The sequence below is a fragment of the Meles meles genome, chromosome 5 (assembly GCF_922984935.1).
Source record: "Meles meles chromosome 5, mMelMel3.1 paternal haplotype, whole genome shotgun sequence".
Taxonomy (NCBI): Eukaryota; Metazoa; Chordata; class Mammalia; order Carnivora; family Mustelidae; genus Meles; species Meles meles.
This window is the reverse complement of record NC_060070.1, coordinates 38,692,586-38,712,211: the sequence shown is the minus strand read 5'-3', so window position 1 is coordinate 38,712,211 and position 19,626 is coordinate 38,692,586. Positions and strand designations below refer to the sequence as shown.

General features: G+C 36.5%; 1 pseudogene; it reads right to left on the bottom strand.

Annotated features, from left to right (window-relative positions):
- Positions 1 to 9,901: 9,901 nt before the first annotated feature.
- Positions 9,902 to 15,053, bottom strand: LOC123942114 (annotated as a pseudogene).
- Between the last annotated feature and the right edge of the window lie 4,573 nt (positions 15,054 to 19,626).

Here is a 19,626-nt window from a genome sequence, read left to right as displayed (position 1 = left end):
CTCTTGGGAAACTACCTTGATCCCAAGAGAAAAACATTCACCCTCTCATTTTAATTCAGAATTCATATGATTGTCTCTAGATGTATTATTTCAAGGTCTTATATTTGTTTCTTCAAAATTTTATATTCCATTCTTCTTCTCCATACTCATGTCCATCATGTATCCTGGTCTTTGTTATCACATATCCAAATCAGTTGATGGTGTCTTACGGGCTCTTCTTATCTTCAGTATCCTGAAATCACATCTCTTTAAACTTCTCACTTAGGCATACTTTCCTAAAGCAGTCTTCTTACTGAGCCAGATCCCTGCTTAAGAAAATGAGACAGTTTCACATTGTGTACTTTTTAATAAATATTACTTTTCATTACTCTTAATATACAGATAACAGTCTTACTCTGTTTTGTGTAATGTGCTATAAATGAAACTACTTCACTTTATGTATATAAAACTTATTCTGTTCATTTGACTATAAAAATTACCTCTCTCACCATATTTATTTATTAAATTTTTCCAATACTTGAAAATCCAGGTTATGTCTTTTTTTCCCCCCATAAGATCTAATACCACTAAAATTTTCCCTATGAAGTCTTATCCCATTTGTTGTCACTGCTCACCCACTGTAAGCACTTTCCCTAACAGCTTCAAATGCCAAAGCTCTCTTGGAGGACAAGGGTGATATCCATATTATTTTTGAATAACTTACAACATATAATTAATGATGACTATGTATCAGGTGCTAATATTTATCATCTTACATATTGATTTCCACTGCGTTTAGGGTTAAATTACTTGACTAGTTGTTAAGTATAAATTGTCAAGTAGCTTAATTATTTTTTGATTCCATGCAGGTGTTAAATCTCAATAGGCACTTACTTCTGGTCATTTAGTCAAGATTTATACTCTCCCTTCTACCCCCCCTTCTCCCAAAGTAGTTGATTGAATGAGGTGACCACTAAATTCCATTCTATTCCTGAGATCTTATGATTCTGAAACTACATGACTCATATGGGAAAGCAGCACTAAAGTCAAATCCTCTTGTATAAAGTTAAGATGATCCATATAGGAAAAGGTCTGAGACAGGTTACTGGAAAAATTGCAAAACAAATAAATAACAATGTTAATTATATGTAAATAATATATAATTTTATATTATATATCCATAAGAAATAATGATAAAATAATATGTTAGCAAAATTGCTAACAATGATTATAATGACCTGGATTTGTGATGCAATGTGAGCATTGGCCTAGTTATCAAAAACAGAGGTAAAATGTGATGATAGGATTTAAATATGATTCAGGAACACGTGGGTGGCTCAGTCAGTTAAGCATCTTTGGCGCAAGTCACAATCTCAGAGTCCTGGGATTGAGCCCCACACTGGGCTTCCTGCTCAGTGGGAAGTCTGCTCGAGATTCTCTCTCTCCCTCTCCCTCTGCTCCTCCCCCACCATCATGCTCTTTCTCTCTCAAATAAATATATAAAACATTAAAAAAGTGTGATTCCAAAATTATAAGTAAGATATAATTACTATTATAACACATTTGTGTCATTTCAGAATTACATGTGCTCTAATCAATACTACAACTTTGGCAGTTAAAAAGAGCATATTCTCTAAGGTCAGGGATTTTAGGAAACCAGTCCTTACCTGGCTGGCTGCCTTCTGTAGCTACATGATTAAATTGGCTAGTAGAAATTCCTGGACAATAGAATGCCAGGGAATAAAATATTAGTATGTTCTTTTTCTTCATAATAGACAAAATTAGAATGTCTGTTTCCTCCCTTTTATACTGTTACCCTGGACCATGTTTCACCTTTTTTTCTTCCCAACTGCACACTTCCTGTTCACTAACCTTTCTCATTTCCAACAAAAGAAACAATTTATGTAAAATAATCTATATAAATCCTAAACCTGTGGGAGAAAGTTGAAATCTTTGAAGGAAATGTCTATTATCCTATGTAAAATTGATTCAAACCCATTTTGGGTTAACAGAAGCAAACCACACCCTTGTGTATTCTCATTCTGTACATGACACCTGGCAGTGCTATTGGAATGACTAACATGGGAAATTCTTGGGATAGGTTTTAGAGATGGAAGTCCAATATAGGAATTACTGTTTGGTAGTAAACATACTTAACCCCTTCCCCTCATTGAATAAGATAATCTACAAAGTACACGAACAGGAGGCAATGTTACAGACAAAGTATTATTGATTCTTAAAGCTTTCTGGAAATTTTTATAATAAGATTCTTTGAATTACTTCCAAGGAGGAAGGAGCATGCACCAAATTCTGAGCTAGCAAGTTTCTAGAGCAAGCATCTGTTTCTGAGAGGAACAGATCTATGCATATGGATGTGAGATTACCTTCTTTGTGGCTGGATTGATCTTCCCCCAGTGATAAGAGTTAGGGAGATCTCTGTTAACTAGATTATAGGTTAGCAATGAGACATAGGTTCTGACAGATACATTCATGCTTGTTATTACTTACATAGCTAATGAAAAGGCTATTAATGGATAAAATCATTATATTCTACTGCAAACAAATTCTTGGGACACAAAGAACAGCTGGATTTTTTAAAAAATCAAACTTGAAACTAAATAATTTGAAACATGAATAAACAAAAACATAAAACAATGTTAATAAACATACAATTTTTAGCTTTTTCTGGTATTCTCTCTCTCTCTTTTTTTTTTTTTTTTTTAGATAGCATGCGTGAGCATGAGTCAGGGAGGGGGAAAGAGCACAGAGGGAGGGAGAGAATCTTAAGGAGACTTCATGCTAAACATAGAGCTCCATGCAGGACTCAGGACTCAAACTCATGACCCTGAGATCATGACCTGAGTTGAAATCAAGCCTCCAAGATTTGGAGGCTTAACCAACGGAACCACCCAGGTGCCTATTTACTTCTTTCAGGATGGCAGGTCTGCTATGACTAAAGTATGGAAAATCTATTCTGAGAGTTACAGAAACACCAAGATTTAAACATTATACAAAGATTTTAGTCTGTCTTCAGATTGTTATCATTCAGGTCTCTCAAGATTTTCAGCAAGAGCATATGTAGAATTCAATTTTAAAATTTTCCTCCAAACTCTTAAAGTCCTTGGAAAATTATACATATTACTTTAAAATATGCTTAAATCAAGTGGAATTTAAAATAATAACAAAGCATTTAGAATTTGTAGAGTAGAGGACATTACATGAAAAAGACTACTTTTATTTATAAATACATAAGAACACTAAAATGAGAATAATCTTTTAACTAAATTTTGTTTATTTATTTGACAGAGAGGGAGAGATCATAAGTAGGTGAAGAGGCGGGGGGGGGGGGGTGGAAGCAGGCTCCTTGCTGAACAGAGAGCCTGATGTGGGGCTTGATCCCAGGATCCTGAGACCATGACCCAAATGGAAGGCAGAGGCTTAACCTACTGAGCCATGCAGGTGCCCCAAATGAGAATAATTTTAAAAGATACATATGTTGAGGCGCCTGGGTGGCTCAGTCAGTTAAGCATCTGCCTTCAGCTCTGGTCATGATCCTGGGGTCCTGGAATGGAGTCCCACATCAGGCTCCCTGGTGAGCAGGGGGTCTGCCTCTCCTTCTCCCTCTGCCTAGCACATGCTCTGCCTGCTGCTTTGCCTGCCACTCCTCCCGCTTGTGTTCTCTCTCTCTCTGAAAAATAAATAAATAAAATCTTAAAAAAAAAAAAAAGACACGTTTTCTCTTTTGAGTCAAGAGTTGTCATATGGACACTGATTACCAGAACTTATTGACCCAGATATTATAAATTGTGAGGTATTATCTTCAAATTCAAAGAGCCATAGGAGCTTCCAACAGAAGTTTGTATTTGAAGAAGTTCTAAAATGAAGACAACTTATTCAGAGTAGGTAGAGTCGGTTGTCACAAATGCCTAGTGTGTTGTTTATGATCATTAGTAATGTCTGCTGATTTCCAAAGCATGTTAAGAGGCTTTGTGTAGATACAGCCACATGGTGATGAACTGGAGTAGGTATTATTGCATTCTGATATTAAATTATGCTTTATAGTGTATCTGTAGGGTTGCATCAATCCAACAATATAACATTTGCTAAGCAAAAGTACTTTAATGTCTTTTCTAGGCAAGTAAATGGCAGAGCAAGTGTACATTATTCTCAACAGGGAAATTCAAGTATATTTTGCTGCTGCCGACAAAAAGATTAAATAAAGGAAATCCAATTTAAAATATCAGTGTTCCAGCAGTAACCTGTAGTGAAAACAGAATTCCGAAATAAGAAATTTGTCACTGTCTTCAGGTATAGGGACTTGCGCGATTTAAGACAGTAAAAATATCATATTCTCTTTCATTTTTTAGAAAAAGTTATCAGCAACTGCACTTTCTTGCATGGACAATGGATGTGGAAAGATACTTCTGCCTCTAAGGCCAGGAATATCATTATTTGAGTGCTTCGCAGCATTTAATAGACATCAGCTAATTAAAAACCACCCAACATCCTTAAAGAGAATGTATTTTGTTAGAACTTTACAAAGGACAAAAGAAGAATCAAAGAGTTTTAACACATAACCTAGTGTTGCACAGCTAGGAAATTGCAGAGCCCAAATGCCAACCTCTGTCCCTGAAACGTCAAGGTGAATCAGAGCCCTTATCTAGATGCTGCTGCATCTCATTTGTGCCATAAACCTCTGTTCACCCAGTCTAGCTCTTTTTATGTAATAATTTTTACATAATTACATAAATAATTTTATATAATGAGTCTCTTCTATGAAATAAAATAAAGTTGCAGTAGCCAAAATATGGTGGTCTTAATTTAGGAAATTCCCTTTAATAATTTACTATTATTATTTCACAAGCCTTTCAATGATAATAAGCCAAGTGTAGGGGTAGGGGTAGAGAAAGAAATATGGCTTGTTTTCATTTTACTATTTAAAGTCATTAGTAATACTGCAATATTTTCTTATGTAAGTATATAGATGTCTGCATATATACATATTTAAACTGAGGCTAATAACTACTTAATCTGTATTTAATAATTACTTGGTAGTTGAAAAAGTTGCATATTAGAAAGAAGTATCTTCAACCTAATTATCTTTCAATTCCTAAAATAATCATTTTAAGTCCAGTTCTTCTCTTAAATATAATACAGGTTAACTTAGGAATGGTTTGGAAATGAACTTGCTCATCTCTAGCTATTCATTTTGCAAAATATTTAGCTGTCCTAGATATGTAAGGACATATTAAATTAGATGAATTATTTATTTCCTGGCCAACAAACACAACTCAATTTCCCAAAAACAAAACCAAATAAACAAAACAAAACTTGCCAAAACAATCTCTATAATTAGACTACTAATTTGTTCCTTTAATATCTTAGTATCTCTTTCTCACTTGGTAGTGAATCAAATATAATCAGCTGGTGGTAAGTGCTAATCAAAAGACACTAGAGATGGAATTCATATGAATGTTTTCTTACAATTTCCTTCATAGGCTATGCAACACTTATGTCTGTGTTATTAAGTATTCAACGTACCTAAACCTTGTGGAGGACGCCATAAATGTTTTTTCTCACCAATTTCTTACACAAAGCTGTAAACTGAAGCTTAAGTCAAGAGGTTGATTTCTCCTACACAAGAAACAGTATGATTTTCTTCACACCCCTGCCAGAGGCAATTATGGCTGTATTTAATTCCTGAATATACAGTTCTTTGAACTCTTATTCACAACCTCAGAAGGGGAAAATAATGTGCTTTGTGTCAAAATACAGTATCTATTTTCTCTTAAGACTTAATTTTTTTAGGGCAGCTTTAAGTTCAAAACAAAATTGAGTGGAAGGCCCAGAGATATCTCACATATTCCTCACCCTACAGATACTTAGCTCCTTCATTATCAACATCCCTCACATGGTGGTACATTTGTTACAACTGATGAACTTAACATTGACACATCATAATAACCCAAAGACCACAGTTCACACCGCGTTTTACTCTTGATTTCCAACATTGAATATGTAGGCTTAGAGAAATGCATAATGACATATATTCATCATTATGGTGTCACACAAAGTGTTTTCACTGCCCTAAAAACCCTCTGTGCTCTATCTGTTCCTCCATCCCCACCCACCAATCTCTGGAAACTGCTGATCTTTTTACTGTATCCATAGTTTTGCCTTCTCCACAGTGTTATATATCTGAAATTGTACAATACATGGTCTTTCAAATTGGTTTCTTTCACTCAGTAATATGCATTTAAGTTCCCTTCTATGTTTTCATGTCTTGATAGCTTATTTATCTTTATCGCTGAATGCTATCCATTGTCTGAATATATTCATTATTTTACTAGATGATGTATTCATTAGTTTACTAAAGGACATCTTGGTTGCTTCCAAGTATTGGCAATTATGAATTAAAACTCCTATAAACATCCATGTGCAGGTATTTGTGTAGATATAAGTTTTCAACTCTCTTTAGGTAAACACCAAGGAATGCAATTGCTAGATCATATGGTACGAGTATGCTTAGTTTTGTAAAAACTGACAAAGTGTCTTCCAAACTGTACTATTTTGCATTTTTACCAACCCTGAATGTGAATTCCTGCTGCCTCACATCCTCACCAGTGTTTGGTATGGCCAGTCCTCCAGATTTTGGCCATTTTAATACGTAGGTAATGGTATCTCCTTGTTTTAACATACATTCCCCAAAAATTGCATGGTGCACTTTTCCATATGCGTACTTGCCATCTGTGTATCTTCTTTGGTGAAGAGTCTATTAAAGGCTTTGGTCTCGGTATTAATAGGGTCCTTTGTTTTCTTGTTGTTGAGTTTAAGAGTTCTTTGTATGGTTTTGGTAACCATCTTTTATGACCTGTGTCTTTTGCAAATTTTTTTTTCCAGTCTCTCACTTGTTTTATCATTCTTGTGATACCATCTTTTGAAGAGCAGAAGTTTTAAATTTAACAAAGTCTGGTTTATCCATTATTCTTTTATGAATTATTGCCCCTAGTGTTGTATCTAAAGAGCTATCACTGCACCCAAGGTCTTCCAGGTATTTTATCTTCTTAAAAATTTTAGGTTGGCATTGTGCATTTAGGTTCATGATCTATTTTGAGTTAATTTTTGTAAAGGGTGTAAAGTCTGTATCTAAATTCCTTTTTTGATGTGGATGTCTAATTGTTCCAGCAGCATTTATTGAAAAAACTATCTTTGCTCCATTGTATTGCCTTTGCTCCTATAACAAAGATCAGTTGGGTATACATATTGGTCAATTTCTGGGCTCTCTACTCTGTTTTATTGGCTTATTTGTCTATTCTTTGGCCAATATCACCTTGTCTTGATTATGATAACTTTATAGTAAATCATGAAGTCAGGTAGTATTAACCGTCCAGTTTGTTCTCCTTCAATATAGGCTAATTCTTCTGGGTCTTTTGTTTCTCCATATAAACTTTGGAATCAGTTTGTTGGTATCCAGAAAATTACTTGCTGGGTATTTTGACTGGGATTGCATTGAATTTATAGATCAAATTTGGAAAAACTGACATCTTGATAATATCAAGTCTTCCTATCCATGAACATAGAATATTTCTACATTTATTTATTCTTATATTTCACTTATCAGAGTTGTATACTTTCCCCCATATAGATCATGTATATATTTTGTTAATTTATATCTAAGTAGTTCATTTGAGAAGATGCTAATGTAAGTGGTATTCTGTTTTTTAGTTCAAATTACACTTGTTCACTTGTTCATTGCTGATATATAGAAAAGCAAGTGACTTCTGTGTGTTAATCTTGTACCCTCCAACCTTGCTATAATTAATTATTAGTTCCAGAAGTTTTTTCTGTCAATTCTTTTGGATTTTTTTACGGAGACAATCATGTCATCTGTAATCGAAGATGGTTTTATTTTTTTTTCCTAATCTGTATACTTTTCTTTTGTTTTTCTTGTCTTATTGCATTAGTCAGAACTTCCAATGTGATGATAAAAGGGAGTGGTAGGAGACCACATCCTTATCCAGTACTTGATCTTAATGGGGAAAACTGAATTTGCCACTATTATGTATGACGTTAGCTGCAGTTTTTTGTAAATATTCTCTTTTTTAAAAGATTTATTTATGGATTTTAGAGAGAGAGCACAAGCAGGAGGTTTGGAAGAGAGAGAGAGAATCTCAAGCAGACTCCACACTGAGTGAGGAGCCCAATCCGGAGTTCAGTCTCATAACCCTGAGATCATAAGCTGAGCCAAAACCAAGAGCTGGATGCTTAACCAAATGCACCACCCAGATGCCCCTGTAAATGTCTTTTATCAAGTTGAAGTAGTCCCCCTATATCCCTGGCAGACTGAGAGTTTTTATCATGAATGGCTATTAGATTTTGTTACATGTTCCCCCCCCCGCCCCGAATTTGTTGCTATGGTCATGTGATTTTTCTTTTTTAGCCTGTTGATATGATGAATCACATTAGTTGATTTCTGAATGCTGAACTAGCCTTGCATACCTAGGATAAGTCCTACATGGTATATAATTTTTTCATATATTATTAGATTTGCTCATATTTTATTTTAAATTTTTGTATCTGTGGTCAAGAGAAATATCAATGTGTACTTTTCTTTTCTCATAATGGCTTGGTCTGGTTTTGGCATTAGGGTAATGTTGGGCTCAGAATAAATTAGGAAGCATTCCCTCCATTCTCTGGAAGAGATCATAGAGAATTGATATAATTTTATTCTTAAATGTTTGGTAGAATTTACTAATGAACCCATATAGCCCTGGTGCTCTCTAGTTTGGAAGGTTTTAATTATTTACTCCATTTCTTTAACAGATATAAATGGATTCAGATTATTTATTTCTTTTCATATAAATTTTGACAAATTATATCTCTCAAGGAATTGATGCATTTCACTTTTGATATTAATAATTTGTGTCCCCTCTCTTCTTTTCTTACTTACTCTGGCTAAATGTTTATTGATATTATTGATCTTTGCCAAGAAATACCTTTTGGTTTTATTGGTTTTCACTATTGATAACCTGTTTTCAATTTTATTGATTTCTGTGCTGATTATTATTATTTCTTTTCTTCTCCTTAGTTTGAATATATTTTGTTTTACTTTTACTATTTTCTTAAAGTATAAACGTGGATTATTGGTTTTATTTTTTTTTCTAATATAGACATTCAATGATATCAATTTTCCTCTAAGCATTGTTTTCACTGCATCCCACAATTATTTTTCTTTTTGGGGGGTGGGGTGTAAGTGAATTTTTATTGGAAAAGTAAGTTGTCAACTTAAGCAACAACAAATGAAGAATGAATAAGGAAAATTCCTGTTGTCACAAATACACAAGACCTCCATCGTATATGATATGGGAGGCATTTCAACTTGTGACCCCTAGCACAGAAATGCCAAATGCTTTTCCATTCAATCTAATACTTCTGGCTTCCTAACAAAAAGAAATAATGTAAGAGCATGGGAAAGTTTCTTACTGAAATGAAACCCCTGAAGAAGAGTATGGGAGAGAATGTAGAAATTAAGAATTATGTAGAATACCTTTTAACTCATAATGAGCTACATTTTCATATCTTTACCATAATACAAAACACAGACACTTGCCAAAAATGGTTCAGATTACTTAAAAACTGGGTATGTTTTTAGTCCTCTATATAAGTGTTTGGAAGTTACTTATGTTTATATGTAATGAAGGTATCAATACTTTTCTACAGCAGTAACCACACAATAGGAAAGCCAAGACAAGCACAAATCAAGTAATGGAGTTTTCCCAAAGCTGCAGTATGAAAAGACTATGAACAGTAGATTCCATCCATGTGAATGGGCTTCTTTGCTGTAAGAAATCCAAGTTGAATAAGGAATGAAGATGAGTAAAAAGGTTTCTTGAAGAGAAGAATGTTGATACCCTGTATGCATTTAGTTTTCTGCCCCTTTCCCAGCATCATTTTCTTCTCCTGCACTGAGGTCCATAATGTTAGGTTGCCTCTAAGCAACTGTATTGTGCAGGTGTTGTCTTTGTATGAGTCTTCGTTCAGTAGATCAAATTGTGCAATGAGCTCATCAAAAGCTGTTTTAGCCAGTGTGCAGGCAAGATATGGGTAATTAAAGATCTCATAGTAAAATACAGAGAAGTTAAAAGTACCAGTCCAGGCAGATGGAGTGTGTGGGTTGCATCTCTTTCTTGCTTATATCAAAAGTCTCTTGGTGATCTCCTTGGGAATTATCTGTAGTTTGTTTTGTACCATCACCACATGCAACTTCAGTAAGCTACTGGAAGTTATCTCCCTTCATTTTCAAATATAAGAACTTACTCTCTGGATTTGTTGCATTGGCTATTAAATACTTACCCAACAATTACAGCACCGTGGTGCAAATGGACCTTAGTTCAGACTCCACTCTCTACTGAAAGTCCTTAACCAGCTGCAACTTCTTATCAGAGGTTTTCTGCTAACTGCTCCAGATGACCCTCCAGGTGGACCTGTGGTCCACTATCATGTTCTAGTAGGCCTCTAGAGCAGATTTCTCTCCTCGTTGGACAGCTCAGTGGCCCACTCCATCACAGCCTTCAGGCACTTGGCCATATCATCCTGGTGCTCACTCAGCCTCCTCAGCCAATTTTGCCTTTTGGATCAGCTCTGTCTTCTCTATGGGGACAGGGAGAGGAGAGCAAGAGTGAGCACCCACCTGGACTGGCTAGAGAGGTACGTCCCTGGTGCAAGTCCCACCACCTTGATCCAGTTTTGACCTCAGTCAAGGACCCTCCAGTCTCCTGTATCTCACAAATTTTTTTTTAAGTTGTGTTGTTTTCATTTAGTTCAAAATATTTTTAAACTTATCTTTGAAATCTATTCTCTGGCCCATTTGTTATTTAATAAGGTGTTCTTTAATCTTTAGGAATCTGGGAATTTTCCAGTTATCTTTTGTTATTGATTCAATGTTTAATTCCACAGTGGTCTGGGAGAAAACATTGTATGATTTTTATTTGTTTGGATTTGCTACGTATATTTTATGGACCAAAATGTGCTCTATCTTGGTGATTGTTCTATATGAGCTTGAGAAGAATGAGCATTTTGCTGCTGCTGGATGAAGTTGTCTAGAGATGTCCATTATATCCAGGTGATGGGTACTATTGTTGAGCTCAACTATGTCCTTACTGATTTTCTGCTTGCTAGATACGTCCATTTATGATGGAGGCAAGTTGAAGTCTCCAACTCTGATAGTGGATTCATCTACTTTTTTATATCTATTTTAATGATTCTTGTTCACAAATAAATGTTTGCACAATGATGTATAATTATTTTCTAGTTGATGCTTCTAACTCCAAATATATTTGTAATAGATTAATGTTCCAAGGTTTTATTTTATTTTAACATATTATGTTTATGTTAAAATTGAAGTTTTTAAAAATTAAAACTTTTTAATAATTTACCTCACATTTCACAAACAGAAAAAAATAAGGCCTTACTTATTTTTAGTTTTCATAATTGCCATCTTTGATGTCACCAAATCCACTTATGAAAGAGAACTGGAAAGAAAATTTCATACCAAGACAATTCTTTGGTTCCCATCAGTCCACATGGCATGAATCTTTAGTTCTTGTCACTCATTTCTTTATGTCTATAAAGAATAACTGAAAGTTACCATCTTCTTTCCCACCCGTGTCTTGGATTAGCAGGTGGCTCCTCTTCTCATATAGTCCCTTGTATTTATTCTTATTTTATACATATATCATATATATAATATATATGATACTTATTAAAATTTATTTATACTCAAATAAGTTTAATATATTTAATATGAAGAAGGCTTTTATACCATCAATAAATCCCTCAAACCCACAAATACTGAATGTCTAAAGCAGTGTACAGTTTTGCCATGTTTTCTTTTTATCCCCATTCCAAAGTTTTGATAGCCTCCCAAGCTCTTACTTAAATTCCTTCTTGGTTTTACACTTTGTCAATGTAATACTTAACAGAATTTCTGCACAAAGAAATTGCCAAGTGAGTCTTTGGTTAAGGTCATTTCTTATGAGGTGTGGAAAAGAGATGCTACTCTTTTAAGTAAGAGCTACCAAGCTCTTACTTAAATTCCTTCTTGGTTTTACACTTTGTCAATGTAATACTTAACAGAATTTCTACACAAAGAAATTGCCAAGTGAGTCTTTGGTTAAGGTCATTTCTTATGAGGTGTGGAAAAGAGATGCTACTCTGGGGGCGCCTGGGTGGCTCAGTGGGTTAAAGCCTCTGCCTTTGGCTCAGGTCATGATCCCAGGGTCCTGGTATCGAGCCCCACATCAGGCCCTCTGCTCAGCAGGGAGCCTGCTTCCCTTCCTCTCTCTGCCTGTCTCTCTGTCTACTTGTGATCTCTGTGTGTCAAATAAATAAAATTTAAAAAAAGAGAGAGAGAGAGAGATGTTACTCTTTCCACTATAAAAGGAAGTGTACAAAAGAGAATATAATCATATCACAGTGGTTTGCAATAGTGACAGCAAACATTATATTCATGGCTAAGAAACAGATAAGTTCATTTGAAGTTTAATATATGTGCTTGATTTCTTGTTCTTCATTAGAAGTACCAAAGTTAAACGTTTTCACTCTAATTCCGTGAAGTATAAGTAGAGTTTAAAGAAAATGTTTAGAAAAAAGGAAAATTCTACTTAATAGTGTGATTTTGGCAACCAAGTCCAAGTTCCATCATTTTTTTAAAATTCAATTTTCTATTTAAATTCTAGTTAGTAGGCATATATGGTAAAATTGATTTCAGGTATAGATTTAGTGATTCATCACTTGCATATAACACCAATGTTTATCTCAACAAGTGCCCTCCTTAATACCTACCATCCATTTATCCCATTCCCCACCAACCTCCCTCCATCAACCCTCAGTTTGTTCTCTGTTGTTAAGGGTTTCTTATGGTTTGCTTGCCTCTCTTTCCATTTTGTTTTTCCTTTCCTTATGTTAATATGTTTTGTTTCTTAAATCTCACATATGGGTGAAATCATATGGTATCCTCCTTTCTCTAATGAACTTATTTCACTTAACAAAATACACGTTAGCTCCGTCCATGCAAGATTTCATTCTTTTTGATGGCTGAATAATATTCCATTGTATACTTACACCACATCTGCTTTACCCATTCATTAGCTGATGGATGTTTGGTCTTTTTCTATAATTTGGCTATTATTGATAGTGCTGCTATAAACATTGTGGTGTGTGTACCCTTCAAATCTGTATTTTTGTGTCCTTTGGGTAGTGCAATTTTTGGGTCATAGGGTAGTTCTATTTTTAACTTGTTGAAGAACCTCCATACCGTTTTCCAGAGTGGCTACACCAGTTTACATTCTCATCAAGTTGTAAGAGCATTCCCCTTTCTCTGTATCCTCACCAACATCTCTTGTTTCCTGTGTTGTTAATTTTAGCCATTGTGATAGGTGTGAGGTGGTATCTCATCATGATTTTGATTTTCATTTCCCTGATGATAGTGATGTTGAGCATCTTTTCATATGTCTGTCAGCCATCTATATGTCTTCTGTTTTTTGAAAAACATATTTGGAAAAATGTCTGTTCATGTCTTCTGTCCAAGTTCCATGATTTTTGACAAGTATTCAAACTGTGGGCTATTGCTCTAAATTTATAAGCTTAACCCATGGATATGCTTTCCTGTTAGTAAAAAGAAAGTGACTTTAAATTGGGCATAAACTGATTGAATGGCAACACTTTAACATAGTGAGATGGTAGATTATAGCAGTCCAGACTATGATCCTTTGAGCCAAATTATCTGTATTTGCTCATCTATAAAAGGAAAACAACCACAGTACTTTCCTCACAGGAGATTCTTGGGATTACATGGGTTCATATTGTTGAAGTGTGCTGAACAGTGTATGGGAAGTATTTACTGTTTGGTAACTGTTGACTCTCCTTTTGAATGCTGCAAGTGGTATGAGTTAGGAATCAAGGAGGAAAGAGTCGATAATTCTAGACCTAGTGTTATGAAATATGTAGAGTCTCAGATCCATTTCCAAACAGAAACGTTTCATTCTCCTAATAAGGACTGAGGTAATAAAGAAGACAGTTTGCCAATTACTGCAAGAGAGATTATTTTGGATTATTCATGTGGGCCTGACATAATCAGTTACAAAGGTCCTCATAAGAGGTGGAAAGAGGGATCAGAGTCAGAGAAGGCAATGTGGTAATGGAAGAAGAGTCCAGGAGAGAAAAACCTGAAGATGCTACAACTGCCTTTGAAGATGAGGAGTAGTCATGAGATATGACCTGCAGGATCTCCTTAGAAGCTAGAAAAGTCAAGAAAGCATCCTCTCCCCTATAGTCTCTATGAGAAATAGACCTGTTGACACCTTGGTTTTAGTCCTTTTGGCCTCTAGATTCATAACATAATAAACTTAAAGTGTTGAATCCATTGAATTTGTGGTATTTTGTTACAGTTGCAGTAGAAAACTAACACAATTGACCATCAAGAAAAGAAGCTTGGGGGGCGCCTGGGTGGCTCAGTGGGTTGAGCCACTGCCTTCAGCTCAGGTTGTGATTTCAGGGTTCTGGGATAGAGCCCCGCGTGGGGCTCTCTGCTCAGTGGGGAGCCTGCTTCTCCCCACCCCCACCCCACCTGCTTCTCTGCCTACTTGTGATCTCTGTCTGTCAAATAAATACAAATAAAATCTTTAAAAAAAAAAAAAAAGAAGCAGCTTGGGGGTTCCTGGGTGGCTCCATCAGTTAAGCATCTGCCTTTGGATCAGGTCATGATCCCAGGGTCTGGGGATCGAGCCCCACATTGTGTTCCTGCTCAGCGGGGAGCCTTCTTCTCCTTTGCCTCTCCCCCCTTGCTTGTGCTCTCTAACTCTCACTCTCTCTGAAAGAAAGAAAGAGAGAGAGGCAGAGAGAGAGAGAAAGAAAAGCTTGGATGTACACTTTCTTACACACACACACACACACACACACACACACACACACACGTATGCACACAGACCAGGGCTATCACATCACTGATTAATGCTATTTACCAATTCTTCGTAGGAAATAGCTAAGATAGTGCCCACTGTATATTCTTTGCACATTGTTCTAAGTGTGGTAGGATAAAAGGAAAAAATCTTTCATCTCTATCAACAAAGTGCTCTGTTTACTTTCACTAGGTCACTAGTTTGGAAAAAAAAAAAAAAACCACTACGAATTATAACAGTAACCTACAGGGTGTGCACAATTACTGAGCAGTGAACCACGTTTCTAGTTTTCTAAGTGTGCATTGGACTTTAAGGTCTGCAAAGCTAGAGTTCATACTTTATTCCTCTTTCTACTCTTAAAACCTAGCAGATTATGGCACTGAATACGGTCTCATTCAAAGTTTGTTGCACTCAATTGAACAAGGTAATAAAAGTGAACAGTATTTCTTCTATAACTTTTTGTTCCATCATTCTTAGTATGATATATGTTTTCTTACATGTGTGTGGTTAGCTGGGTGCGTGAGAATGTATATGTGTGTCCACTCCTGTCATCAGATGATGTTTGTGGCTTTTTCTTCTGAAGAAGTAAAGGATTTCTTGCTTTACGACAATATTTCACATTTATTTGAATGCCTGACCAGAAATATGAGTGAAGCCTCTGTTCATGATTTAAGGGAAAGAAAGACAAAATTGTTTTTAAAAGAAATTTGTTCATACAGCATCTAGAACAGTGTACTGATATTGATGCTAATTATAAGTTAAATGGCATTGGATGATGATGATGATGACAATAAAATAAAATTATTCTTCTTAGTTATTTCTTACTTATAGTTTTTGTGAACAAAAATGGAAACCCTAAATGGTACAGGTAAAAATAAAAAATCATGAATTAAAAAAAAAAAGATTGATTAAATGCATTAGTATTCAGCTAATATATATTCTAATCCACACTAAAACCTTAAGCACAAATGTCTGGATTATTAAAGACACATGGTGGTAAACTGTGCACGATTATTGTCTGGTAATCTAACTGTTCAAATAGCTCAAAAGTGGAATGTAACAAATGAGATTAGCCTTCTTATCTGAGTACTAAATGTCTCATTGCTCTCCAGGGCAGCCAAGGAAACCTCAAGGTCTCTTACAGCTGGGCAAGAAGAGGAGGTAGAGTCAACCCAAAACATTTACAGTTTTAGTGCATCACTTCTTTCTGCTAAGAACTGTCTAACTACTGTCTCATTTTCTCCATTAAAATCCCAGTTATGGTCACTCTGTTCTGTCTTCAGCAATAAGCAAGTAATTAATCAAATCCCAAGGAATAGTTAAAAGGAGTCCCTTTAAAGCCTGTGTCTGTGGTGTAATTATAGATTGAGCCTTCCGTACTCACATATGTGCAGGGACCATAACTGTCATCAGGAAGAAATGGAAATAGGTTTCTGAAAGGGTTCCAAGACACTCTGCCCTCCCAGACCTTTTCTCCATTGCCCTTCTTGAAATTCTGCTTTGTTCCTCCTTATATCCTTCCTTTCTATCCTTTTGAATATGGAATGATAAAACATTCTCTAGATGTCATAGTCTCTTCTGGGCCACAGTTTTCTGGAACAAAAATTCTAAGGAAAGAATTGGGGCTGCTGTTGCTATTTTTTGTTTGCATTTAAACCAGTTTTATAATAAGGTATTATCCAAATAGCTTGAATACAAATCTATAAGCCACTAAAAATAGTGGAAAAAATGAGAATAAAGCTTGTTTTCAAAAAGACCAAAATAAAGCACAGCACAAAGAGAGGATAAAGTGGTAGCCAAACATAAAAAAAAAAAAAAAAAATTCTATTTTGGCACCCTAATCTGAATGGACAATTTTTTTGGCACCCTAATCTGAATGGACAATTTTTTAAACTAACACATATGTCGGGGAGCTGGGGAAGAAGTGGGGAACAGACAATAGTTCATTCAATATGAATGCTGAAATGTGGGTATGGTTGAAGAAAGTTACCCAGAGACCTGCAGTCAGAGGCCATAAAGATGAACTGACCTGTGCAGCAGAGAGCAGGCACATGGCCCCACCTTGGATCAGCCACACCTCTACCCTCTGCTCTTACAGGTCTGAGCCCGGGGCTGGAGGTGGGGCAGTGTTTAGTCATCTTTCATTTCTTCATGAACTAACCTAATTTGGAGCACAGTGCAAATGAAATTATTTTACATTTTTTTAAGTACAAAAGCCGATACACATTTGATACAGTGCTCTCTAGAGAGCTAAAATTTAAAAACACTCACAACTATTTCATGTTAAAATGACCACCAAACATATTTAGAAGAAAAGACATTCTTTTTTTTTCTTTTTTTTTTTTTTAATTTATTTATTTTTATTTGCTTATTTACAGCATAACAGTGTTCATTGTTCTGGCATCACACCCAGTGCTCCATGCAGTATGTGCCCTCCCAAGAAAAGACATTCTTAAAAATTTGATTAAGAAGACATTACCGCTCAGAGAACGGTACTTCTCAACACAGTTATATATGCATGCATGTACAATATATAATTCACATATCTTCAATAGTTTTTAAGGTTACATAAGATATAAAATGCTAAGGGGCGCCTGGGTGGCTCAGTGGGTTAAAGCCTTTGCCTTCAGCTCAGGTCATGATCCCAGGGTCCTGGGATCGAGCCCCGCATCGGGCTCTCTGCTTGGCTGGGAGCCTGCTTCCTCCTCTCTCTCTCTCTGCCTGCCTCTCTGCCTACTTGTAATCTCTGTCAAATAAATAAATCTAAAAAAAAAAAAAAAAGATATAAAATGCTAAGCATAGTCTCAGCCTGCCCCTCTCTTCATTCCTCTCCACAAGCTTGTGTTCCAGTATCACTGGGAACATCTTGCTCCCTGAAGATGAATTTAATGTTGAAATTAGCCATTTTTCAGAAAGCATGGCCCCTACATACCACCTAACTGCTTCTGTTGGTGCTCAGCGATGAATCAGTGATTCATTCTCTAGCATGACTTTCAAAAAACTGTTAAGAGGGCAAGGTAACTTCTAGCATAAATCAAATTGGTCACCCAATTTTCCCTGAGACTCAGTGGACCCCAATGACAGGGCTCCTGCTCAAACTGCCTTCCCAGAGTTGCCTATGTGTCTCCATGTCCTCACAGAGTCATGTAACACAATCTTTGGAGATACCAAAGACCACTGGGACTGAGCTGGCCTCACAGAAGTGGACATGAAGATTGATGGCCTCACTGGGCCGAGACAGCTTCCCATTCCATGTCTCATGGTCTAAGTTTGGACAGTTGTTAAGAAAACTCCTCGGGGCGCCTGGGTGGCTCAGTGGGTTAGGCCTCTGCCTTCAGCTCAGGTCATGATCTCAGGGTCCTGGGATAGAGCCCCATATTGGTCTCTCTGTTCAGCAGGGAGCCTGCTTCCCCCTCCCCTCTTCTGCTTACCTCTCTGCCTACTTGTGATCACTCTCTGTCAAGTAAATAAATTCTGGTGCTACAAAGCAGGCAAGGCAGTGAGAGAGTAGTTAAGGGAGAAATTTCCAAAGTGCATCACTCACTTTTCTTTGTAGTTCTTTGGTTTTTTAGTATTTTTATTCTGTTTATCAGGAAAAATATTCTGTGGATAGGACATGATGGAATTTGCTCTAATATTCAGGTATCTCATGAAAGTCTGCCTAATGGCCAGATAAAAAATATGTATGAAACTCACTGGTGTATGCCAGCAGAGTCAACTAAAGAGTAAACATCTTCTCTCTGATGTTTTTCTCCAGGACAGCTGCAAAGGCCATACATAATTGATGATCGATGCTTTACCTATCAGGTGAAGTTGGGGCAGTAAGAGCGGGTGATCACTGCTAAGTGCCTTCATGACCTTGAGTGGAATCGCTGCTCCTCCCAGGACCAGTTGGAGAATGAATTCCCACTTCACTTATGGGGAAAAGGTCAGTGCCAGAGTCTAAGGGGCCGCCAGACACATATGGTCAGAGCAAGTGGTGAGTGTCTCCATGAACTGAATTGGTAGTTTTGCAGAAAGATAGAAACTGAACGCCTAGGAAGAGGCCATGCCAAGGAGAATGCATGGCTCAGAGAGGGGGTCTTGTAGAGGTTCTTGGCCTGAAGAAATGTGTGGAAGCTCAGAATTCAGCTCCAGACGAGGTCATAATGACACAGTTTCCCAATCTCAGCTGTGGATCTGGATGTACTAGTTCGAAACTTCTGGAAAGATAGGAGTGGACAGAACTAGGGTGAAAAGGGATGGAGGATCCTGTCAGATGCAAAGGTGTTGCAACTAAATGAGTAATCACTGGCAGAAAATTCCGACTTTTCTGAGTTTGACAAATCAGCAAGAAGCTTTCTGGAGATGCCTCATAAAAAAGTGTAAGAACCCCAGGGACAACCCCAGGGACCATGCAGGTACTGAAAATGAGGGAAGGGGGCCAAGGTAAGTGGTGATGCCTACGATGAGTTGGAGAGCTCATGCCTGTCTAGAAATGGCAGCCTCTTTTCTGGTCCAACAGATTTTTGTCCACAATTGGCAGATTTTCTTTCTCTCAAGAGAAGAAGAAATGTGACTCTGGAAGTGAAAGCTCCTGTTCTGCTTTCTTTGTTGTTGTTGTTTAATTGTTTATTTATGTGGTTTTTAAAAAATACACAAATACAATTATTTCTCCAACACTGTGCAGGAGAAATAAATCACCTCCCCA